We start from the raw sequence: 25,619 nt of genomic DNA on the forward strand, positions 1-25,619 counted from the left end.
TTGTTGGTTTTGTCTAGTTGTTTGTTTGCTTGTCTGCTTGTTTGTTTGCTTGTCTGCTTGCTTGTTTTAAGTGGAGACTCCTTAAGCACAAATGTAAAAGTACCCTAAATAAATAATTCCTATAACATTTTAAACTCTGGAGAAATTTATTTGTACATACTCCAGACAAATATCCAATGATAAGTTGATCCCTCTTCTTCCCTGATGGCTTTGCTGCCATGTTTACATCTGTGTCCTAATGGGATTAATTAGGCACTCACTGACACTTTCTTGTGACACATTTTTAGTTACCTCACCCTTCCTGAATTTATCCTCTTCCAGTCAATCCAGAACAGCAGGGAAGTAAATAGCACCTTAAATCATATACTTTTTGTTAAGAACATAATCCAAATTATAACCTAACCCCCCACTTTATTTAATGCATCTATTTGTCTGGGTTCTCCTGCTTTGTAGAAAAGTAACCAAGAGGACAATTGGATTACCTTTCCATAAATATTTCAATATCCCAGCTATTAAAAGGTTAGGATTTAAGATGATTCACAAAATAAACCTGTGAGCCAAAAGGAAACTCCTTCCAAGGAGTGGAAGAAATTCCCTAAAAACACAGCCAACCTAAGTGGGTAATCATCCCAGCAGGGATGAGGTGAAAGCATCACAACTGAGTTTATTTAAATTCTGTTACAGATCCTCCATTTCATCTTCACAGAGGAATTGGAGCAGTTTTCCAAAGCAGAAACCCACTGACAGTTCACCCCCGAGTCACATTTGCCAAACCCCTCCAGGTACATGGGTCTCACCTCCAGGAGTTTTGTCCATGTGGAAAGAAATCTCTGCTTTCACCTTGGGAAATGCCACACAGCAGCTGGCAAATGGGCAACCGCCTCCCACTAAAAGATGAGAAACATGAAGATTAAGCTGTTTTAATAAAATTTTGGGCCCTGGAGCTTTTGGTTCCCATACAGCTGACTCTATATTTTCCAGATTTATAGATGTTATCACTGTGGGATGGAACAAAGCTGTTAATTATTTGGGTTTTTCTTCCCCTAAATTCACAGAAAGCAATATCTTAATGACGCACAATGCCTCGCCTTGCTTATGTAAAAGACCTGACTTCCACGCCATGCCAAAAACCCACCCTCGGTGCTTCTAAAAGCTGTTACAGATCAATAAGCAGCTGTTAATAACAAGGACCAGCCCTGCTACACACAATGAGAAGGTTTGTAACAGCTCAAATTCCTCAGAAGAAAAATGTCCCAAGAGAATGCACAGCATTATTATTGTATGAATAACGCACATATTGATTAAGCAGTATTTCTTCAGCTCCAAAATGCAAAACCAGCAAGATGCAGCCTGCAAACCAAAGCAGTCATATGAGATTTATCCCACTGTAATTTTTATGAATACTGTCCCTTGGAATACTGGGGCTGTTTTATGTTGGCACGTGTTTATATATTTCTTTTCTTATTTACTTTCATGAGGCTCACGCTGGAGGTAAATATGATTTGTGCTGAAAATTACTGCAAAATTTTCACAGTGGTTTTTGAAATGTAATCTATGCTTCTTGCAGGATTAAGTCACTCTTCCTCCCACTCCCCAAAAAACCACCCAGCAAGACACAGGGCATTGCGCATGTAGCTATAGTCAGAGGATTTTGCAGACGACAAGCAGACAGCTGTATTTCGTTATCAGTATTTTTTTATGTCCCTTCTCCTAAGGGATTTTCCTCAGAGTCCACAGAAATAAATGATTATCAATGCAGCAAAAGATGGGGGAAACTGCTCCGATAGCAGTTCGCTGCTGTAAAACCCTGAAGTTTATGGAAGCTCAGGTGGCCCCTCAGCCCTTTCAAAGCTTTTTTTTTTTAGCAGGGCTACTGGAGCAGAACTCCATTTCTGAACAGACAGCTGGCTTGTCATTCCCTTGTTAAAATGAATTGTTGGTTAAAGGCTCTATCAAGAAAATCCTCTTTATAACTCCTTTTGCAAGCCAGCCACCACATAAAGCTGCTGTCACCTGGCAAATAAAAAGCAAACTCCTCTCAGGTACAGTTGTACTCCAGACTGCTCTATCAAAGCACTTTGGCTAGGTCAACCTCCCATCTGGGGCTGCAATTTGTGGTGTTTTGGAGAGAATTAGTGCCTTTAGGAGCAGCAGGTTGGTGAGGTTTATTCATTTATTTCTGTGAGCAGTGCCCTGAGTACTGTTAAGACTATGAAAGAGGGCACAGATCTGTCAGAGAATCATGGAATCATTAAGTTGGAAAGGACCTGAAAGATCTCTGGGTCCAACCATTCACCCAGTACTGCCGAATTCACCACTAAACCCTGTCCCCAAGGGCCACATTTACACTTTATTTGGACATTTCCAGGGAAAGGTGAATCCACTACTTGTCCTTTACAATGCTTGAAAAGCCTTCCAGTGACGAATTTTTCCTAATATCCAACTTGAATACCCCCCTGATGCAACTTGAGCTCGTTGCCTTCTAGGCTGTCTCTTGTTATTTGGGAGGAGAGACCAACCCCTCCCCCGGCTACACCCTCCTGTCAGGGAGTTGTAGAGCGATGAGGTGCCCCCTGAGACCCCTTTCTACTGAATCAACAGCCCCAGCTTCCTCAGCTGTTCCTGGCGTTCTCCTCCGAGAAAGAAGAAGGGGAAGAGGGCAGCGAGGATGAGGAGGGCGTGGAGCAAGAACATTCCCCGGAGCGGCTCCTGGGGTGCGGCCCCTCAGGGGCAGCGCCCTGAAGAGGGTGGTGCTGAGGGGAGATGGGCGGGGCCCCCTCGGGCAGTCCCCTCCGCCGATTGGTTGTCGGGCGAAGGGGCCGGAACGCTGTGTCGCGATGCACTCTGGGAGTTGTAGTCCAAAAGGGGGGAGAGGCCGACGAGGCCGGCTGGATGAGGACTACAACGATGGGGGTGAGGGAGGGACACGTGGTCGCGGCGGGCGGGGCCGCGGCTGTCACGTGATGTTTGGGTGCCGGTGGTGACGGGCGCGCGGCGGCAGGTGAGCGGCGCGCGCCGGTCCTGCCGTGGGGACAGGGGGGTGACATGGGCTAGGAACGTGGGGACAGCGGTGGCACTGGGACTGTGGGGTACGGGGACGGGGCTGGCCTGGCACTGGGGCTTTGTGTAACACAGGGACAGGTGTGAGTGTGCGACATGAGGACAGGGATGGCCTGGCACAGGTTAGGGGGAGCGAGTGTGAACATGGAGATAGGGCTGGCCTGGCGCTTTGCGTGTGTGTGACACGGGGACATGCTGGCCTGGGTGTGTGTGACACGGGGACAGCTCTGTGTGTGTGTGTGTGACTTGGGGACAGGGCTGGCCTGGGTGTGTGTGACATGGGGACAGGGCCAGCCTGGGTGTGTGTGACATGGGGACAGGGCCGGCCTGGGTGTGTGTGACATGGGGACAGCTGTATGTGTGTGACCTGGGGACAGGGCCGGCCTGGGTGTGTGTGACACGGGGACAGCTCTGTGTGTGTGTGTGTGTGACTTGGGGACAGGGCTGGCCTGGGTGTGTGTGACATGGGGACAGCTCTGTGTGTGTGACCTGGGGACAGGGCCGGCCTGGGTGTGTGTGACATGGGGACAGGGCTGGCCTGGCACAGGGGGTGTGTAACATGGTGACATGGGACCAGGGCCTGGCAGAGGGGGTCTGTGTGTGACGGGGCTGGCCTGGCATCGTTTGGGCTGTGTATGTGACGAGGGGACAGGGCTAGCACAGGGGGGTGTGACATGGAGACAGGACTGGGCTGGCACAGGGGGCAGAGTGCAGCATGGGGACAGAGCTGGGCTGGCACAAAGCTGGGGGTTGTGTGACGTATGGACAGGTCTGGCACAGGGACTGTGTGTGGAAATTGGGGACTGTGGCTGCTGTTGCACAGCATTTTATGTGCGTAATGAGTGATCTGGGGACATGGCTGGCCTTGCCCAGGGCTGTGAGCATGGAGGGACACCTGTGAGAGTGCTGTGCACCACACCTGTGTCCCATGTCACCAGTGACTGGGTGAGGATGGGATGTCCCTGCACAGACTTTGCCACTGTCCCAAAGAAACCCCGATTTATTGATTTCTAGCACAATGGCAATGTTGGGAACTGCTCCCTACCAGGTTTTGTCTCAATTTTAATCTCACAGAGGGCATGATGATGTTTATTTATTATTTTTTCCTCCTTCCAGGCTAATTCGGGAGCTTCAGGCAGTGGGATGGATTTGGAAGTACAAGGAGAGGAAATAAAACCACTTTTGAAAGTACAAAGCACTGCTTTCTGCGGTGGCCCTCGGCTGACTGCAGAAACTTTTTTTTTGATTGCTTTTGTACTTGGAAAAGTGTTTGTGGTTTGAAGCTTTTAATAAAAGCTCCCCCGAGCTGTCGGGTACAATTAACCTCCGGCATCTGGCGCAGGAGTGGACTTTGCTGGGGAAACCTTGTGTTCCCATGGAACTGTTCACTGTCTTTGTGTGCATATCAAAAAGCAGAGGGTTTGGAAAGCTAAAAGCACCTTTCATTCTGCCACCAGCACACTGAATACACCCTGTAGAACCCTCTGCTTGTTAGCATCTGAAGTTTTCTGTGACATTTTGGAGCTTAAGGTGCATCCTTGTGTCTGGGAGTGCTGCAGGAACAAAGAGATGTTTGTTTGCAAACCCTTGCATGGGGTGGTGGCTTCAGGTTTTGCTTTGTGCTTCATTCTGCACAAAGGGTTTAGGATTCAGCAGACTGAATCCTAAATTTTTACTAGCTCTGTGCTGAGGAGTGGGAAGGATTGATTAAAATATGAGGGGTTTCCCCCACCTCTTTTTGTTGTTGTTGTTGTTTAGCAATAAGGTTTATACTTTATCAAGCATTTATCCCTTTTTCCAGGCCGGTTTTCCCCTTTGCAGTGGGGCTGTGGTCATGCTGGGCTCTGCTGGGCTCTGCTGTCGTCCAGGTGTCTCTACAGGTGTTTCTGGTCCCTAACTCACCACTGACTCAGGCCAGCTGCTCTCTGACCCCTTGATGCTCTCCTTCTGTCTTCTCCAGCTGTGATGTCCTTTTCCATCTCATCTCCAGGTTGAACTCTGGATGTTTTTTTGAGTGTTAATCATAGGATCATAAATGGGTTGGGTTGGAAGGGACCTTAAACACCATCCAATTCCACTCCCCTGCCATGGGCAGGGACACCTTCCACTGTCCCAGGCTGCTCCAAACCTCATCCAACCTGGCTTTGAACACTTCCAGTGATGTGGCAGCCACAGCTTCTCTGGGCAACCTGTGCCAGGGCCTCACCACTCTGTCAGTAAGGAATTTCTTCCTAATATGCAATCTAAATCTACCCTCAGTTATCTCAATGGCATTCCCCTTTGTCCTGTCACCCCATGCCTTTCTGGAAAATCCCTCTTCGTTGTGTTGATGCAAATTCAGGTTTTTGTATTAGTTTTTATAGATATATTGCTGTCTGACCCCTTGTTGCCTTCCTGCTCTGCCATCTTTGCCAGGTGCGACATCTTTTTCCCTCTCATCCTCAAGCTGGTTCCTGGACTTCTCCTAGGATGTTAAATATGCTGATTGCCACTTTCCAATGATATCCATGCAACAAATCACCCTTCTTGTGCTCTCCAAGGCCTGCCATCTTCCTGGTTTGCTTTTGTTTATTAATGCAATTAAAAATTAGCTTGACCACTAATGCAGCTATGATGGACATGGGAGAGGCTGACTGGTGCATCCACATGTCCTGCTTGACCCAGGCTTCTGATCCAGATTCTGTCCCTGTTTCCTTCTGTTATTGTGTCTAAAGCAACAGGGTGATGAGGCAATGAACCAGGTTGCCCCGGGAAGCTGAGGATGCTTTGTTCCTGAAAATGTTCAAGGCCAGGGTTGGGACCTGGGTTGGGACTGGATGAACCTAAAGGTCCCTTCCAGTCCAAAGTGTTTTGTGATTCTCTAAGTTATTTAGTTTAGATTGGCTAAAGACACTGGTAGAACAGAAATTTCAATATTACAATATTTTATTCCCATCCTCTCTTGCTCAAGCCACCTCATGAATTTTCTCACAGCTCTCCTTATTTATTTGCTTATTTATTTATTTGTTTAAAATATTTTAAGCGTCTTACCGTTTACTCCTCATCACAATCCTCTGGTGTGACCAGGTCTCCCTGCCTGCTCTGGGTCTGGAGAATCTTTACTGGGAGTGGAGGAGAAATAAATATTCAGTGTCTTGATAAATTTGCACATTGATATTACAGCACTTAAAATGTAATTGAAAAAAAAAAAGAGAAGCTGAAAATGAATGAGTCTGTGCTTCCCCTTCTTTATATAAGTATGTATATCAAATGGTATTTTGAACTGTTGGTTCTTCTGGGATTTCAGGAAGATTTAAATAGCAAGTGTGAAAGGGTAAATAATATCGAGATAAAAATAATACTTTAGATTCTCTGCCTATACCATAAACACATTCTGCTCAATGAAAGTGGAATGAACTGTTGAAAACTTTCAATTTACTTTTCCCATTTTTATTATCCTCCGTGTTACAGTTCACCTACTTTGTGCTGTGGGTGGCTCTCACCTGAGTGTTCATGGACCTTCCAAGGGTTGCTTGGTGCTTCAGAGAACTGGAAATTGGTGGCACCTGAGAGTTTCAGGTGGGCAGGAGGAGCCTCTGTTTTATTTAGGGTTGGAGTCATCATTGTCAGGGCAAAGGCTACTTGCACTGGAAAGGATTTGTGTGTCCAGGTTTGATCCCAGTGAGGATGAGTGTGTGGGTGGATGACGGAATCTTTCCACCCAGGGCATGGTTGATTGGTCTTGTGTTTTGACCTCTGGTGTCTGGGCTGGATCATGAACAGATTGAAGGCAGCTCTGTGGAGAAGAACTTGGAGGTGCTGGTGCATGAGAGGCTGGACATGACCCAACCCTGTGCACTTGGAGCTCAGAAATCCGAGGGTGCTCTGGTCTGCATCCAAAGCAGGGTGAGCAGCAGGTAAAAGGGGGATTCTGCCCCTCTCAGGTGAGACCCCACCTGAAGAGCTGCCTCTAGCTCTGGGTTCCCCAGCACAGGAAGGACCTGGAGCTGCTGGAGTGAGTCCAGAGGAGGCACCAAGGTGACCAGAGGGATGGAGCCCCTCTGCTCTGGAGCCAGGCTGGGGGAGCTGGGATGTTCAGCCCAGAGAAGAGAAGGCTCCAGGAAGGGTATAAAGCCCCTTCCAGTGCCTAAAGGGGCTCCAAGAGAGCTGGAGAGGGACTTTGGACAAGGGCCTGGAGTGATACAACGGGGGGAATGCCTTCCCACTGACAGAGAGCAGTTTTAGATTCAATATTAGAAAGCAATTCCTTATAGTGAAGGTGGGGAGGCCCTGACACAAATTTTCCAGAGAAGCTGTGGCTTCCACATCCCTGAAAGTGTCCAAGGCCAGTTTGGATGCAACCTGGAGCAACCTGGGATAGTGGAAGGTGTCTTTGCCCATGGAAAGGGGGCTGGAACTGGATGAATCCTGAAAATCCCTTCCAGCCCAAACCATTGCATGATTCCTGACCATTAGAATGTGTGTGTTTTCCTATGACAGGATCCACTCAGCCTAAATTTAATCCAGCTATTTATGCATGAGCCTAACTCACAACTGGGGTATCAGAGTGTACCTCCATGATGGTGTTTGTGGAAATTCTTCTTCAGCAGCATCAACAACCTTTCAACGTGTATTTGCAGAACACTTTTTGCCATGTGCGAATCCAAAGTGAGGCCTCAAAGTGGCGTTGGTGTTTCTGGCAGTGGCACTGGGCACAGGAAATCTCTGTCCTTCACTTGATGCTGAGTGCACAGAAAGCTTCATAAAATATTGGTGCTCTTTTTCTATTACAAAAGAGCCAGAAGTGTCTTTGTTTTGCTGTCAGAAAGGCTATTTGTGGTTTTTAATAACCCACTGTATTTCCCAAAGAATATGGTGAAGATAAGAATCCCACTCTGTATTTTTTTTTTTTTCTGCTTGCCTTGCAAATGGTGGCATCTAAGATTAAAATAACGCAAGAGTTAAATTAATCTGCTTTAACACTTGCAGGGAGGTTTCTATTTAAAACTCTTTTTCTTCAAAGTGTCACTAGTCAAGAAATTCAGTAGGCAGGTGCCATCTCTTTGTTGCAGTGCATGGGCACATCTCTGCAGTGTTTCTGGTGATGGAAGAAAACAGCATTTAACGAAAATAAAAAAAGGAACAGGGTGGATTTTTTTTTTTTTTTTTTAATGTCCATTTTGTGTGTCCATTAAGAAAAGCAAAGATTGTACTGATGATCAGTTGCTTTTTAAATACATCCTGAAGATGGGTACAAAAAATAAGAAGAAATGATGTATCAGCAGGTGTTCTTGATTTTTTTTTTTTTTTTTTTTTTTTCTGGGATGCAGAGCTGTGGAGAAAAGCTCTCCCAAGGGCTGTTTAGGTGTGTTAGCAGTTCATCTGCTAGGATGCCGCAAGCAAAATCTGGAAGATATTTTCCAGCTTCTCCTTGAATGAAGCCAAACTTGGCTGCAATACCCATATGTACTTTTTTTTTTTTTTTTTTTTGGGAAAGTAAATACTGATGTTGGGTTAGATTATGATTTCTTCACTCTCTCTGTCATCTCTTCCTTAAATAAAAGCACAGAATAAATGCAAATTGTTTGATGCTTTTCATTGGGTAGCGTTTGTTTTGTTCTTGCTCTGCTGTCCCCCCTGCTCCAAAGCCAGGCATTGCAAAAATAAGATTTTTTTTAGGTTATTGAGGACTTTATTAGTCCTCCTTCTCCTCTCTGCATACATTTATTGTCATTTTAGTCTTGAATAACTTGGCCATGTATTTTTTTTTTCCCCTTGTAGGACTCCTCCATCATCTGGTGCATGGAGTAAAGGAGTGCAGGAGACAGCCGTGCTGTAGGATTTTATTCAGGAGCTGTTGCCATAGTTCTTATTTCTGTAAAATAAAATATTTTCTTCTTCCACAAGAGACTTTGATCATGCTCATTGCTGAAACCTGTTGCTTTTTTTTCCATTTATAATGAATCTTCTTGTGATGCTTCTGTGTGGAGGAGGGAGGTGCCTCCTTTATTTTTCTACATGCAAAAAACCAGGCAAATTTGGAGGTGTTATGACCCAGATTTTTTGGTTAACCCATTTCTTGGCTGTGTGAGATGCCAGAGACTCAAATACAGTATGAGGGAATTCCCAAACTTGCTATTAGCGGCTTCTTTGTAAAAAACCCCATACACAGCCAGGAATGCTGTTTTTCTTCATTTTTCTTCCCCCACTTTGAAATTCCCTTATTTTTTGTGATAGGACTAGGGGAAATGGCTTCAAGCTGAAGGAGCTGAGCAACCTGCTCTAGTGGAAAGTGTCCCTACCCGTGGCAGGGGTTTGGAATGAGATGATTTTTAAGGTCCCTTCCAACCCAAACCATTCTGTGATTGTATGATTTACACACCCGTAATATCTCATGACTGTGACCTCAGTCCTCATGCAATGGTGCTGCCTGCCCAGCTCCTGTGCCCCAGTTTTGGGGTGTCTTAGAGGAATGAAATCCTCTTGGGCTGTATAGGGAAGATTTGGATGATGTCTCACTGGATCTACAAGTTGTAAAATAGTTGCTTCATTTTTAGATTAATCGAATCATTGAATAGTTTGGGTTGAAAGAGACCTTCAGGTTCATCTCATTCCAAGCCCCTGCCATGGGCAGGGGCATCTTCACCAGACCAGGCTGCTCGGAGCTCCATCCCACCTGGCCATGGACACGCCTGGGATGGGAAGTGTTCAGGATCAGAGGGAGCAGTGCTTGCAACTCATTAGGTTTGAGCTGAATTATTAGCAAACGCTTTGCAGCATCCCGTGTCCCAGCATGGAGATGTTCACCATGCTCCAAGTTCTTCTAATTTTGGAGATTAAAATGCTGCCATGCATCTGGAGATGGGGTGGTTGATGAAGCTGCAGAAACAGTGCTGGGTAACACCTTGTTTCATATAACCCTGTATGTGGCAGAAATTCTTGTTGGAAGCTGCAGGTCTTCAGATTTTTTCCTTCATGCAAACTGAATCAAGAGTGAAACCTTAATACAGCTTTTCACTATATTTTTTCCCTGCAAAAACAATTGATTTGTGATCCCTTGTGACACCATTCACTTTCTAGAGTCTCATGGGAATCTCCTAATTTCTAAAATATCTGATTTATACAAGTTTGGACGTAGTGTTAGATAGTTTGAGATGTGATTTACCTTCCCCAAATGTATTGATGTCTTCTGTTATGTGCCTGGTAATCTCCAGCTGCTCCCTTACCCAAGTGCCTGTTGCTGCTGGGGTGACCCTAATGTTAGTCCCATCAAATATTCTGCTGCAGGTTGTGGATGCTCAGTGAAAAAGTATGAAAAATTAAGCTTACAAATATATGTATATTATTAAATTAACAACCAGTTTCTATAGTATAGTGCATAAGACCATATATATAAAATTCAAATATATATAATAATACTGGATGTGGTTTTGTTTGCTTTTGTGTTCTGGTTTTTTACCCTTTGTTTTAAAGAACTGAAAATTTTAGTCTTTCCTCTGCCAAAGTTGCTGTGGAATTGTTGTGGGCAGGATGAGGCTGTGGTGAATACTCATAGCTGGGATCAGGGAAGTTTGTCCAACCTCCTGATGCTCCCCATCCTCTTACAGAACATTCCATGCAGGTTTTCAAGCTTTCCAGAGCTGCAGCGATGGTGAAAAATCAAGTAATTTTACTAAATCTACTTTTCCTAATGATAAATGTGATAAAACTGTAAAATAATTAAAATAGTGGTGCTTAAATTATGTTGTGGCTGCTGCATGTTAGAGGTTTGATTTCTCAGTGTCATGGACCTTCAGCTTCCATTAACAGCAAGTGCTCAAAGATGGTAGTGGGTGGCAAAATGTGGGGGTGGAAGCCCGAGAATGCTGTCCAAAGCTTTTTGACACTTCTATTTTACAGAACAACTCTGTGCTTTCCAAAGCCCTCCTAAGTTTTGATTGTGCACCATCAGGAATTTTCATAGCTGTGGGTTGTTTTTCTAAAAATGTAATGGATTCTGGCCTAGCCAAGCACCCAGACCGGTCCCTTGGAGAGATGTCTTAGCAAGTGGTGAAAACGGGATTGCAATTTTTGTGTAAAACAGGACACCGTTGAATTTGGAAAAGAAAACTGTGGGTTTCACTACAGATATTTTCCTTGGTCATCTTCGGAGCTGAAGCAGGTGTGTTTCATAAAATCCTGGAATGGTTTGGGTTGGAAGGGACCTGCTTCCAACGCCCTGCCATGGGCAGGGACACCTTCCACTATCCCAGGTTGCTCCAAATGCCATCCAACCTGCCCTTCAACACTTCCAGGGATGGGACATCCACAACTTCTCTGGTTTTGTCTCCTTTGTCCCAAACATAGGATAATTGTGTGACTGGAATTCTGGTGGGCTGTGTTTTTTTTAACTCTTATGGGAATACTGGCAAATTAATTGTCAAGATCCTCTTCCCTGTGCATGGAAACCAACATCTGCTTTTTTGTTTTCCTTTTTTTAAATTCTATTTCTTTGCACATTGTTCAGGTGTACCTTTGTTTCCTTTCATATATAGAGATATCCCACAGGCTCTGAGGTCTTCAGGCTTGCTCTTCTCTGGCCAGTTCTTTTCCTACCGCACTGTGCTGCCATCCTTTTAAAAATTAATTAGAATTTAAGTATAATCTCAGAAGCAGAGCTGTGCATCCTAGTCCTGTTTGTGAGGTGTTTGAGCACAGAATTTATTATAAGGAGACTATATTTGTGCAGAAAAGAGTCTGGAGGTCCTGCTATCCCTGGGGGCACTCACTGCCTCTCTGCCAAGAGATTTTGAATTTTCCTCAGTGGCTGCTTTGTGGGCTTGAGATGCTGCTGGTTCCTTCAGCCCTGTTGGTTTGTGATAGCTTCCTGCTGGGATGTTTAGGCTTTTGCTGCTTTTCTCCACCAGCAGAAAGGAAATTGCTTTTCAAAATTTGTGATTCTTCCTGGGCTGGGGCAGTAATCCAATTCCTTGGAAAGCAAGTGGTGGTGGCCTGTGGGCTAAGGGGATGAGTGATCTCCACTGGTCATTTACCTGCAGATCACAGAAGGGTTTGGGTTTGGGTTGGAAGGGACCTTCAAAATCATCTTGTTCCAATCTCCCTGCTGTGGGCAGTGACACCTGCCACTAGACCAAGCTACATCCAGTCTGGCCTGGAACAGTTCCAGGCAGATGAGTCCCTTGGGCTGTTTTCCTCTACAACAACTTTGGTGGAGGGAGACTTATGGACTTGATGCCCTCCTTGCTCCTCTCCCACACCCCAGAGAGGCAGTTGGTTGTCATGAGTAGATGTCATCTCCATGGACATCATCTCAAAGCCTACCAGCATCATGATAAATCCCTTGCTCTTGGCTGGAGCAATGTCTTCTGGTGGTTCTCCACCTTCTGTTTCCATTAACTCACCATCCCAGGCAGACTGAGCCTGGTTATTTTGCCTGGCTTGCTACACACCACTTTGCAAAGTTGTTCTCCTGAGCAGACCAGGGTGACCTTGCGCTTGCTGATTTGGTAGCCGGGCTCCGATGCCAACTCCCCATGTGGCGTCTCATAAATACCTCCAGTTTTCCATTTCATGTCCCAGACCTGTTTACGCCTTGCCAGAAATAATTACAACCTCTGAGCCTGGGGTTTGCTGGGCAAGGTGGAGGAGGGCAAGGAGAAAAACCTGCAATCCATGTTTTTTTGTGCGCTGCCATCAATACGGTGCTGCCAGCGGGACTGGGATCTCCCTTCTGGGGCATGAATCAGGCTGTGCTTGCGTCTGCCCGGCACCGCTCCTGTTCTGTGCTTGAGAATTCTTTCCCTTCCTCTGTTCAGCATCATCTTAAATTCATATCCCAGGCGGTGCCTCCCTCACCTGTTTTATTACCTCCTAATGTGTTTTCCCAAGAATGTCTCGCACGCGGATAAACCTCTCTTGCTTCCCTTGTAAAACCAGCTCTTTCTGCGCTCTTCCTCCTCTGGCACCTGTGTGTTTTCCCCCCATCCATGCAGAGCCACTTTTCTCCTTCTTGCCATGTTTTTCTGAGCACCTTGGAGCCTGCGCATCCTCCTGGAGAGGCGGGTGGATGCCATCAGTGCTGGTTTTGCATCCCAGTCGGCGCTCGCTGTGGTCATGTGTGGAGCCGGTAGGGGAAGGCAGGAATATTTTTAGCCTTCACTTCTGCGAGCTGCTCAGGGGGCCGCCCACAGCAGAGTATTAAAATAATAGCGGGGACATTGGGTAAGCTCTGCAGCAAAATGTTGATATGCAAATTGCCATCTTAAGAGCAAACCTCAAGGCGATTTTTGGCAATGCATGCAAGGCTCCAGAGCGGTGTGTTTTGAATAAAGATTACAGCAAAGGGATTTCGCCTGGAGGCCACGCTCGTCTCATTTATTCTGAAGCTTAGCAGAACTGGTAATTCAGTGTTGGAAGCCAACAGGGTGAAACGTATGCACCTTTAAAAAGGTATTAGATTAGCATTGGCGAAACAAAATGTCATGTCACCTCTGTAACTGAAATTTCCAGGCTTACAGAAGCAATAAATTCAGTTGGATTTCATTTGCGAGTCGTTCCTGGGCTCTGTCCAAGGAAGAGGTGGCTCTGATGGCAGCAGAGTTGGTTTGGGAGGTTTTGAGGCATTACCTGGTAAAAAAAATGGGCTTATGCCAGCTGATTCCACACTGCTTTGACTTTCTTCTTGGTGACGGACAACGTGGCTGTTGGAAACCTTGCACTAGGAAATCACATCACATATTAACTCCCTTTTTTTTTTTTTTTTTTTCCCTGGGTTATTGAGTATATGTTTGCACTACTGGGAAGGAAATAGCAGTAAATTCATATAATATTAGAACAGTTTGGGTTGGAAGGGATCTGAAAGATCATCTCATTCTGACCCGCTGCCATGGGCAGGGACGCCTTCCAGTAGACCAGGTTGCTCCAAGCCCTGCCTAGCCTGGCTTTGGACACTTCCAGGGATGGAGCAGCCACATTGCCATTTATAATGTCATGTCAAACTTCCCATCCACCAATATCCCCCCAAGTCCTTCCTCTCCTTAGGGCTTTTCTCAATGAAGGTTTTGAATTCTTTAGTTTATTCCAGTTCTTGAGGAGCAAGAACAAAATTGTACGTGTTTTCATTATTCTTTGTTTCCTTCATATCACGAAGGTTCATATTACAACAAACATGTTGCTCTAGAATTGGAAAGTGAAGTAAATTAAACAACTTGTGAATTTTAGAGTTTGTTTGGAATTTTCTTATTCTTGAAGATTGTTGCAAATCCATCACTTTTTGATGTTGGAGAGGGATGCTTTTGAGTGGGAATAAAAGTAGTTGGTAGCTAATTTTTCTCTCTTTGAATGAAGCATGGAAGAACCAGGTGGCTGAGACTCTGTGGGAACACATTCTGACTTTGATACAAGTTCGTGTTGATCAGATCTTAGTTCACTTGTATCGTTTTACTTTAATTACACGTTCCAACACCATGAGACTTTTAAATACCAGATTCTGAGAATGTTCTCTGCCAAAACTGCATGCTTTGAGTGCAGATCCTGTTGGCAGGCATCTCAGGAGCTGTTGACTTCTCTCTTTTGTAACCTCATCTTCTCTTGCTGAGTTTTTTCCTCCTTAAAATTCAAACATCATTTGATAAAATAGCAAAGCTCATGGATGTGTAGCCCTGTGAAGATCACTGCGTCCTGCTTGCATCCCAACAGAGCCAAGTGAGTACAAGAAAAACATCTTCCAAATTTGGTTCAGGCACATCTTGAGTCTTCTTTGTGTCTGTCCTTTGGTGCGTCCTGCTTCTCCCTGGCCTTAAACACAAGATGCTGGTTTAGTCTTCTCGTGCTGCCCTGTGCCTTGCTGAGGTATTGATTCTTCCCTCCAAGGTCATGAAACTCTGCTCCTGACTTTGCAATGCTCCAAGTCTCCACCTCTCCATTCTTCTTTCTTTCTTGATGATTTCATTTGTAGGAATGTTCTTAATTTTCTCTAAAGCTTTTTTTTTTTTTTTTTTTTTTTTTTTTTTTTTTTTTTTTTTTGTGTATCTTCAGGGAACACAGCTGACTGTCATGCCAGTGTTTTTGTCTTTCCATATTGTGTTTCCTGAAATTTCCCATCAAATCTGTGTTCAACTCTTTCTCTGTTCAGTCCCCTATTTTAAGGTCTTTATTGCAGGAATTATCTCTGTAGTCTGTATTTATACAACATTTCATGTGATACAGATGTGATTCCAAATTGGTGCCTTTGATAATACCTTTAAAATTGTTGTTTTGCTCGTTAATAATCTTGAGAATGCTGCCATTTTATACTAATATTTTATATAGATAGGCCAGAGACAAAAATTAAGACATGTTAAGACATTGTAGATGTTAATACTTAAAAATCAAATACAAATAATTAAAATATGTATGTATTTTTTCTGGCCCTACCTTAGTTCCTTTGGTAGTTATGACATCAGCTGCTTTCTGTGGGGCAACTGCAATGCTGAACTCTGATCTCAGCAGCTAAGAAATATTTTTGTAAAGCTGTGCTTTTAGACTAATTCTGTCTGCTGTAGAATGTGCTGAGGATTTATGATCCTCAGCAAGCATTTGACAGATCTTAACTAGTTCTGCTCTGTCTTGTCAATCAAAATTAAACGCCCACCTCACTCCTTCCTACTTTTTCTCTCTTCCAGCCTTTTTATTTAGGTTGGTCATTAAAATCGCTCATAACCATAGAAACGAGGAAAACCCGCCCCTTACTTTCCAGAGTTTTAGTGTGATATTCCTGTACTGTGGGTTACATATGCAATGCCTTAAAATAAAACCCCAAAAACCTGCAGGTGGGCAGAGTTGTCATCAATTCCTCCTTATAATGGAATTGTCCCAGTGTATGCCAACCGTGGATCACGTCCCTCTTGCATTCCTTTATGGAGAATGCAAGAGGGACACAAAGGAGAGACCCTGCTGTGGAGAAACCACCAGAAAAAAGATTGAATTGGAGAAGAAAACATCAGTTTGGGGGATGGAACTGGTGGGAGGATGAGATAAGGCGAAGATGGATGGGCAAGAAGTCTCATGTGCAATGTGGTATGGTTTTGATCATTTCAATATTGGTTTTCATCCTCCTAGGGCTGCCTTGGGTGCTCTGGGAGATGGGCATAATAATATTTATGGGAAATTGGACCACCGGGTTTCTACACTTAAGGACCTGAATCCTCACTTGGCAGGATGGGGTGTGCCATGGCTTAGCTTGTTCTGAAAAAATTGAAATGGCCACTGTTTTTTGCTTGTACAGGCAGTTTAAAAATGCTTGTCCCGAGGCTACATGAGGGTGATAAAAGCACCTACCTTAGCAGCCATGAGCATCCTGAGCTTTCAGTGCTCGACTCTGTGTGCTGGACAAATAGTTCTGTTTTCTTTTGCAGCAGGACTGCCTCAATTTGAGACAAATTTTGTCATTTTTTCTCCCCACCTTAAATTGCAATAAATCATATGTAGGAAGGTCTCCAGGATGGAGATGTGGATTTTTCCTGTATTAGTTGGATGTAAAAGTTTCACCACTCTTTTTATATGAAGGCTTGTGTCTTGGGAAGAGGAATTTTGACCTTTGGCCAGAGAAACAAAAAGGAAGAAGTGTTGTGAGATGTGGCATGATAAGGTGCTGCTGAGCAACATCTTAAAATTTAAAGGTCTTGCTTATTTACCCTGTCTTTGAAAGCTGGTCCAGGGTACTGTACTTTAAGGCTCTGTAACTTAGGTACAAGGTACTGTAACTTAAAGGCTCTTAATAATTATTTTTCCCCATGTTTTGGAGGCATTGGCTTTGAGGGTGTTGAAGTCGATTGTGTAATCAAAGAGGAGGAAAGAGTAATTGGATGGTTTTTCTAAGGGTAGAAAAGCTCAAGGCAGGAGCTCCTTCATCATCCTTTGCTGCTCTCCCTGGTGCCATCCCTTGTGATTTGACTTTCTCCACCATGCCATCATAAGGAGGGATTAGAAGGCTTTCATGGTTAGTCTGGAAGGGTGTCTCCTGTGTGGTGATGCTCTTCCTGCTTAAAACAAGCCCAAAATATCAGCATTTTCATTAAAACACTTCCTTTCAGGAACAATTGATGTAAAAATCTGTATTTTTTTATTTCTTTACTTTGCCCAGTGTATAAGTGCCCCTACCTGATTTGCCTAAGCCATTATTTTTCTTCTTTTCTCTTTTATTTTTTTATTAAAGCGTAATAAACAGCATTAAAAGTGTCTTAAATTCCTCTGGAGCATTAGTTTCCAAATTTGGGCGAAAAACCCCACAAACAGTTGTGAAGGTGGGAAATGAGTTTATGGTGTCATTACAGTCTCCAGAGTTATGTGAGTTTTTGAATCCTTACGGAGGCTGTTCCTGATGAGAGGAAATGGCCTAAAGTTGCACCAGGGGAGGTTTGGATTGGATGTAAGAAAAATTTCCTCACTGAAAGCATGGTCGAGCATTGGACAGAGTGCCCAGGGAAGTGGTGGAATCACCATCCCTGAAAATGTTCAGAAGTCCAGTTCTGGGTCCACTTGGTTGTCTCAGTTGAGTGATTCTCTCTCAGCAATCCCTATATTTGCATGGGCTTTCTTTTTGTAGGAAATGTAGTAAAAAATGTAGTAAAAACATACTAAAACCAGATCCTGTTTAACTGGCTAATGCTGACCATAAAATATGGCATCACTAAACAGGGGGGAATGACAATAATGTGAAATCACAAATTGCAGAAAATTAAAATTACTTGCTGGTGTGTTTTGCTAGGTGTCCCCTGATGTTTGCACCCTGAAATGAACAGGAAGAAGTGTTCTTTTGTTTCCTTTTTTTTGTGCGTGTTCCATTGTCAACAGACATTGTGTAGGCCAAAAGCAGAACTTGTCTAATATATGGATATGTTTAACAAATTCACAGGGTGTGAAAACTCCCAGTTGAATCAAAAGATACAGCTAAAACCTCAGTCTTGGGAATCCCTGAGCTTCAGACAGAGGGAGACAGAGCAGATAAAAGCCTGTTTTGCTTTTCACATCTGATTTTGTTTTATTTTTTCCTTTTATCTAAACAGGAACAATACTGCTGAGCTGGGCCTTGGATCCATTGGGTTATTGCTGCCAAATTCCCAACAAGCGGCTTCACAACACAGCAGAATAAAATCGTGGGTGAGGTAATTTTTGCTGTTTTCTTTCCTTGATAATACTTCTCATTTATTTTATTTTCTTTAATTTTGGTTGGTTTTCTCCCCATCCTTTCAGCTCACTGGAGGTGATGCTGCATGTTGTAGAGGAGGCCCTGGAGCAGGGATGTAGGAATACTGTGGGCTTTGCTCTTGCAGATGTTCACCTCTGGATGACATCTTCTGCTTTTGCAGTGGTTTTCTTGTTTTAACTGGTTGCTATTGGGTGATCTCCAGCCAGATTCTCCCCCTGAATCTGATTGTGGATGTACATTAAGCTCTGGGATGTCCCCTGCTCATGGTATGTTGACTTTGAGTTGGGCTTTCTGGCCAAAACCAGAGCTGCTGGATGTTCTCTGCTAGGAACAGATGGTCAGTGAAAGTTCCATTTTTCAAGGTGTAACACACTGTGTCTGTAAAACCTATGGAGTTCTTTAACAGCAATAACAGTTTTCTTAAACTGCATCTGTTTTTCCCACCTGGAATATCGTTAACAGTAATTTGTATCATGGCTAGAATAGCTGGTTCATGGGCTCCAGCTTAATAGGAGGGAATAAGGCTTTTCTTGGGTGTTTTTGGTTCAATGTCTGTTTCTCCTTCTTAGAGTGTTATTATGGAATTAGTTAAATATGTGGATTTTATATATTTATCTGAATTGATTTGTTATCTTGCAAGAACAAGCTGAAGATGTTGAAGAAATTCAAAACAAATCCTAAAAAAGGTGTTTTTAAAATTTTTAAAATATTTTTTTCATTTTGCTACTTCCATTTCCCACAGCATTTGTAGCATTGGCTTGTTCCAGCCCCGATTCATGCACAGAGCTGAAGAGATTTGTGACATTCGGTAAATAATATGCATAAATTGTGCCAATTAACGTTCTGAGTAATTACCAACAACAGAGTAAATACGAGGTTAATGAGATTAACGGGGCAGAGGAAGGAAAGCTCTGAGTGCCCCTCCCGGTGGCCCCGGAGCCCAGGGTGGCCCCGTTGCTGTTGACGAGCCCAGCATGGCTGGAGCTGCAGCAGTGATTTTGCTGCTGTTCCCCATACAGAGCCTAATGAGTTCCTACTGCTGGCATTTTGATTTAAATGCTGGATAATATTATTAAATCCCACTCCTTGTGAGGGTTGTTTTTAATAGTTATTTATGCTTTTCCCCCCCTGTGTATTTCTGGTTCTGGGGCTCAGTGATAAGGTGCCTGGTTAGCCCCAGTCCTCTGACATCTTCTCCCAGACATCTGGTACCCTCCTGGATGTCTTCTCAAGGCCGCCAGAGGAACTGGCCAAAATCTTTTCATGTTAATGTCAGAACATTGTACTCGGAAGAACTTTGAGATTAATTCTTATTTTCTTATCCTAAGCTCCATCCTGGCTTGATTTCATTTGTCCTTTTATTCCCTCTAGGAGCTCTTCATTACATGCTCTCCTTTAAGTCTTGCAGGGACAGAAAGTCCAATTTCCAAGGAAAACATGATTATTTTTCTACTCTAGTATCTCTCAAGCCCTCTCTCTTTTCCAGGTTAGTGGGTTTTCTGCTCTCTGTCCATCATCCTCCCGCATCCTCTGGCAGTCTTCAATGTTTTATCAATGTCACTACCTCAGAATTGTTTATTTGAGTTTTCTCCACCCAAAATTGCATCTACGTGGTTCCCTCAAAGCTCTGGGCACCGACTCCCCTTGCTGGTCATGTCACAAACTGCAACCTATTTTTTTTGTTTTGTTTTTTTTTTTTTTGTTTTGTTTTGTTTTGTTTTGTTTTAAAGGAAAATGCCTTACCCAGAGACCTATGTCGTTTACTCAAGATAAATGTTGTACTTATGACTCTGGTTTTTCTTGTTCCAGCAGTTCTGATTAAACCATGAACGTCCCATGTAAGCAATTCACGTAGAATATGGGCACAGCACATTGCCGAAATGAATTATTCACCTCTTAGCTTTTGTTTTCATTTCTTGGGTGTTTGGTTTTCTTTTTTGTGTGGGTTTATTTTTTAGATTTATTTTAATATTGCAAGTTATTTTCCTTCTGTTTCAATTGTGTAGAGCAGTGATTTCTCTCTCCTCTCAGTTCTTTTGTGCTTTGTTGTGAGGTTGACTGGTTGACTGGTTAAGGGAATGTAGTGTTCAGGAAACATGTAGTGTTCTCCTCAACCCTTCCAGTTCAGGGAATGATGAGGAAGAACCAGGAAGATCCTGCAGATCAATACCTGGCCCTGAGCCGGGTGTCACCAGCAGATTTTTGGGTTTTCTTGTCGTGGGATGCTGTGCCAGTGGAGGCCCTTTGTTCTGCTGTCTCAGCAGAGGTAGGGGATGGAGATTCCTGCAGCAGCAAAGGCACCAGGGTTATTGATGGATTCAAAACTCTGGAATTACCTGAGAATGGCCATATAGGAATTAGGGCTCCTTCCCCAAAAAGAGGGGGTGGGAAAAAAAGCACCAGTGCCCACAGCATGGGCAACAAACAAGAGGAGCTGGAAGCCCCTGTGCAGCTGGAAGAATATGGCACAGTGGCCATGAGGGAAACAGGGTGGGGTGACTCCCACAGCTGGAGGGACAGGGAGCAGAGCGAAGGCCCCGTGATCCAAGGGGAAATGGTCAGTGACCTGCTGTGCCACTCGGGCCACCACAAGTATCTGGGGCCAGATAGAGTCATAGAATAGCTCGTGTTGGAAGGAATCTTAAAGATCATCCAGTTCCAACTCCCCTGCCATGGGCTGGGACACCTTTCATTAGATCAGCTTGCCCAAACCCCCAACCAACCTGGCCTTGAACACTTCCAGTGATGGAGCATCCACAGCTTCTCTGGGAAGCCTGTGCCAATGTTTCTCCACCCTCATTGTGAAAAATTTCTTCCTTAGAACCTATGATGATGGGGTTTTAATGGGAACAGTTCCTCCCTTGCCCTGCACAGACATGATAAAGAGCATTCTGAGGGAGAAGAAAGTAGGTTTTGAGTTTTTTTGGTGGGGCCATCTCTGTCCCTTTTCCCCCGCTCCTGTTTTGGTTGGTAACTGGGGGAGCAGTTGATCAGAGCATTGTCTCTCCGTGCCGAGGCTGTGGCCATGAGTCCCATTGCTGGTCAGCCTGCAGGGAAGTTGTGCTGGTGCTTCCAGATCTTGCAGTGCAGCTGGACAGAGAGGTTGCTGAGCTCCAGGATGGCAAGACCTCCGTAAGGCGAGGAGCGTGTTAAATCATAACATCTTAAACGCTCATGGTTTAATTTTGATATTTTTTGCGAATGTAAAAATGATGGAAGCAGCAAGTGTGTGTGTGAATGCAAGGGAGGGACTCACTTGTATTCCTGTGCGAGGGCAGGGGAAACGACTCAGCTTGCTGCAGCTTGTTGCTAATATTTGTGTCTGAGCGCTTAAAATTTCACAAGAGATATTAAGACTTGAGAAATGTGTTTTGTTGCCTTGTAAGTGTATGATTAAACCTTCATCATTTTCTTCTTTTTCACTGTGGGAATCTTTAAGTCGTTACGCTTGTTTTCTTCAGGCATCATACTGAAAGCAAAGAGTGGCGTCGTTATTTATTTATTTTTTGGAACGTGCTCTTCTCTGCCTGTTTTATGCAAAAGCACTTTAATTGATCTTGCAGACGGTCGAGAAGAGGACAAAGAAGAAAATATTTAATGCAGCGTATAATTCTTTTGGGTTTTGCCTCAAAATAAAAAGCCACTTTGCAAGGATTGATGTATCTAAACACATTTTATGTAGACGGAACAGCTGCATTTTATCTGCCTACTGCAGGAGGCAGGATGCAGAGAAATGCCTTAATCAATGGTATGAAATGGTTCGGGGTAACTCCCAAACTGCTCCAGTGGTGGAACACATTGCCAGTTTCTGGCCACCTTGATTACAATTGCTGTATCTTTCTATAGTTGTGACTTTTGTGACTATTTTAATTTAATCTTCTCGAATGTTAAAAACTAAAATTATGCAGGTTCTTTCCTTGCTGTGCTGTACTGAAGCACAGTAACATCCCGTTCAACCAGGAGTATTTCCTATGCATTTTGCAGCTCCAGGATACTTTGGATGAGGTGAAAGGACTGTGGTTTGTCTTTAATTCTCCTACTGCATCCAGAGCTGAGTCAAGCCTGGCAGTTGGGCAGTTGAACACAGATTGCTTGAACTGCAAAGCATCACTTCAGTGTCAACACCTCCCTTCTGTCTACTTAAGATGAAACAACTGCAGGGATTTGATGCTGTTTGTTTCCCTTCAAGGTCTGAGGTCTGAACATCTTCAGTGCTGGTGGAGTCAGGAATATTTATGGGCTGGAGTCACCTTGCTTTGGCTCTGTTGTAGTCAAAGGTCAAATTAAATAGTGTGTGTCAGGTCCTGTCCCATGTTTGTGATTTGTTGGGGCTGAGATGTGGAATGCACACATGAATTAATGCACAGTTCCATGGCTCACTCCTTCAATACTAAGGATTTCTGGACATATCTGGACATGGCCTGCAAGAGTCAGCTGAGAGACACCTGAAAGCTCTCCATAAAACAGTGAGCTTTAGGAAGCCCTCTGTAGCCTGGAAAGACTGAAATGGTTGTCACCTTGATGTGCTGGAGATTTTGTCAATTTAATTGAGTTAAAATACTTGGAAGAGATTGACCTTTTTAGAAGTTGTGTCAATGTCCTGAATGACTTGAATAAGTGAAAATCCCTTATTTAAAAGGCTTTTTGGTAGTTTGGAGGTTTTCAGCTGCGTTCATTTGAAATATGCCTTTTGCCATGACTTTAGAGTGCATTTTCAATATATTTTTGGGTTTCTTTTATTTAGTATTGAGCTTGAGAAAGAACCACCCCTGTCAGCCTCCCTACCCCCAAAAAGAAGGATGAGTAAAAGCGGGAAGTAAGCAAGAAGAGCTTGTCATTAAACCTACATCCACTTACAAACATCTAGTAAAAAGGCATCTTCAGAGGCTCATTCTGTACTTTTATTGCAGGGATGGTATTCTGCTGCTGTATATATCAGAGAACTGGGTTACAGCACATCCTCTGTCCTCAACAACTGCTTAGAGCTGTAGGTTTTTGTGTTCAAGCCGATGAATATTTTAGCTTGATGTCTCCAAGGGTAAAATGAAGGAGTAGCTGCTCTGAGGTATTAATACAGAGTGAATTAGATGTTTGTAAAAGGCATTAGAAGCTGCAGTCACTGTATTGAATCCTGGCATTGGAAATGCGAGGAGAGATGCTGTGGTGCATCCCCCTGCTGCAGAGGGATATCCATCTGGATTGCAGGATGAAAGCAGCTGGTTGTTTGTTTAGTGGGTGAAAAAAGGGGAAAAAAAACCTTACTCCCCACTCCCTCTCCTCTTTCCCAGCATCAGTCACAAAAATAGTTGTAACAAACCTTGGGGATGTTGCTTCTCTTTTCCCTCACAGTTTCAGCAAGTGCCACAGGCCAAGTGCTTGTGCGTACCAGGATGATGATGTTTCTTGACCCCAGAAGCTGCATCCCAACTTTTTCTCCCTGTCTACCAGCTACAAGGCAGGAATAACACATCCCACTGGGCAAGGAGATGCCCAAGGAATAGCTCACAATAGAGGATGGTGTCCTCTGGGTGTCCTGCTCCTACAGCATCACCAGGAGGGGAGCCAGGCACCATCTTTGGCATAGGTAGATACTCACTGAGGGTACTGAGACCTGTTTTCCCACTGCAAAGATTATTCTGGAGCCCCAGCAATGCTTGGAGCAGCCCAGCTCTTTTTCTGCTGGTTTGGCTTGGGGCTGTTTATTTTGCCACCTTCTCAGAAATCTCTCTCAGCTCAGCTCGCTTTTTTTAGAAATGTGCTATCATCGTTTGTGATCCGAAAGGCTCTCCTGCAATGGAGGAAGTTTGGGGCTGTTATTTTTAACTGAATGTTTCATTGATCTGATTTACAGCACTAGCTGCTGGTCCGTGTATTAGCAAGAGAGCAGAGGGGCAGCTGTGGTGTGGGGCAGGGAGGGAGTGCTGTGGGGAGGTCTTGAGTTCCCTCCCTTGTCAGAGCTGATTCATCACAGAGCTGCAGTCTAAAGGTGCCTTTTTGCATAATTTTAAGTTGCTGAAAGTCGGGGCTCTCTTGTAAGTGGATTCATGGATTTCAGCCCTGTCCCACATTTTGGCCTTGGAGTGTTAAGCCAACACCAGAATCTGATGCATTCCAAACAAAATCCTACCAAGAATAATTTTTTAAAAATGCTTAGATTTTTGATAGACAAGATGCAGTTTCAACTCTTATGAAGAAGCTTGTGCTTCCTCTTGGGTTAAATTAATCTTGCTGTATTCCCAGCTGAAGAGCTTGAGTTTCGGCTACTGGGACATGGTGGGACCTTGGCTGATGTGGTAGGATGGAGGGTGACTACTTCTGGCAGTGTCATTCTCTCCTGGAGAAAAGGAGACTCAGGGGGGACCTTATCACTCCCTGTAACTACCTGGAAAGAGGTTCTAGTGAGGTGGGTGTCAGTCTCTTCTCCCAGGTGACAAGTGACAGGGTGAGAGGAAATGGCCTAAACTTCAGCCAAGGGAGGTTTAGATTGGATTTTAGGAAAAACTTTTTCACTGCCAGGGTTGTTAAGCATTAGAAAAGGTTGCACAGGGAAGGAGTGGAGTTACTATCCCTGGAAATGTTCAAAAATCGTGTGGATATGGCGCTTTGAGGCCGTGTCTTAGTGGTGAACATGGTGATGGTGCTGGGTTAATGGCTGGACTTGGTGATCTTGGAGGTCGCTTTCAAACTCCACGATTCTCTGATTGTCTGTGATGTGCAGAGCAAAGCCTTCATGGAGTGTAAACCAGAGCTGGGAGCACCTGCAACCTTCAATGACAGGTTTGAGTGTTCAGCTCAGTCCTAACCAAGTGCACAAATAAAGCTGAAAGCCTCAGGAACGGATTATTTTTCTACTTGATGAGCCAGAAAATTAAATACAAACAGAATATTTGGGGCATAGGTCTGAAAGTGAAAGCAGATGAGCACCATTGGGTTGTTTTCAGAATTTTTTTTTTTTACCTTTTTTGATAGTTTGAAGTCTCCCACTTCCTTTAAGTCTTTCTCCTGTGTCTTTCTGCCTCTTACGCTGAACTAGGTTGGTTGAGTTAATCACATAAAATAGAAAAAAAATACAGTTCACTGATTTTCTCCTCCACCATCAATGTATGTATTCACCAAGCATGTAAGGACTTAATCTCTCAGTGTCCTCAAGGAAAACTCAGGCAAAATCACTGATTATCTGTTTTTTTGGTATCATGCAATCAATCAGTTAACATGTGTCCAGGTCTGGATTACCCATGTGGGTTGTTTGCTGCCTCTGTGGATGCTTTGAAGAACAAATTGAGGCATGAAGCTGAGGAGGGGGAGTGTCCATGGATACAGGGAGGGTGTGGAGAGGTTGGGACAGAAGCATCATGGGGGTGTGGAGGAGGAGAACAGGGGTTGTCATGACAGG

At 44.2% G+C, this 25,619-nt stretch overlaps 1 long non-coding RNA gene across 1 annotated transcript in view; it reads left to right on the forward strand.

Moving 5' to 3' along the window:
- Positions 1 to 2,949: 2,949 nt before the first annotated feature.
- Positions 2,950 to 25,619, forward strand: part of LOC120761352 (uncharacterized) — a 117,194-nt gene continuing 94,524 nt past the window's right edge. Inside the window, exons 1-2 of the long non-coding RNA XR_005703608.2 lie at positions 2,950 to 3,001; positions 18,084 to 18,177. This is a non-coding gene — a long non-coding RNA (uncharacterized LOC120761352). The remainder of the gene's footprint in view (positions 3,002 to 18,083; positions 18,178 to 25,619) is intronic.

The sequence above is a fragment of the Hirundo rustica genome, chromosome 1, assembly GCF_015227805.2.
Source record: "Hirundo rustica isolate bHirRus1 chromosome 1, bHirRus1.pri.v3, whole genome shotgun sequence".
Classification (NCBI taxonomy): Eukaryota; Metazoa; Chordata; class Aves; order Passeriformes; family Hirundinidae; genus Hirundo; species Hirundo rustica.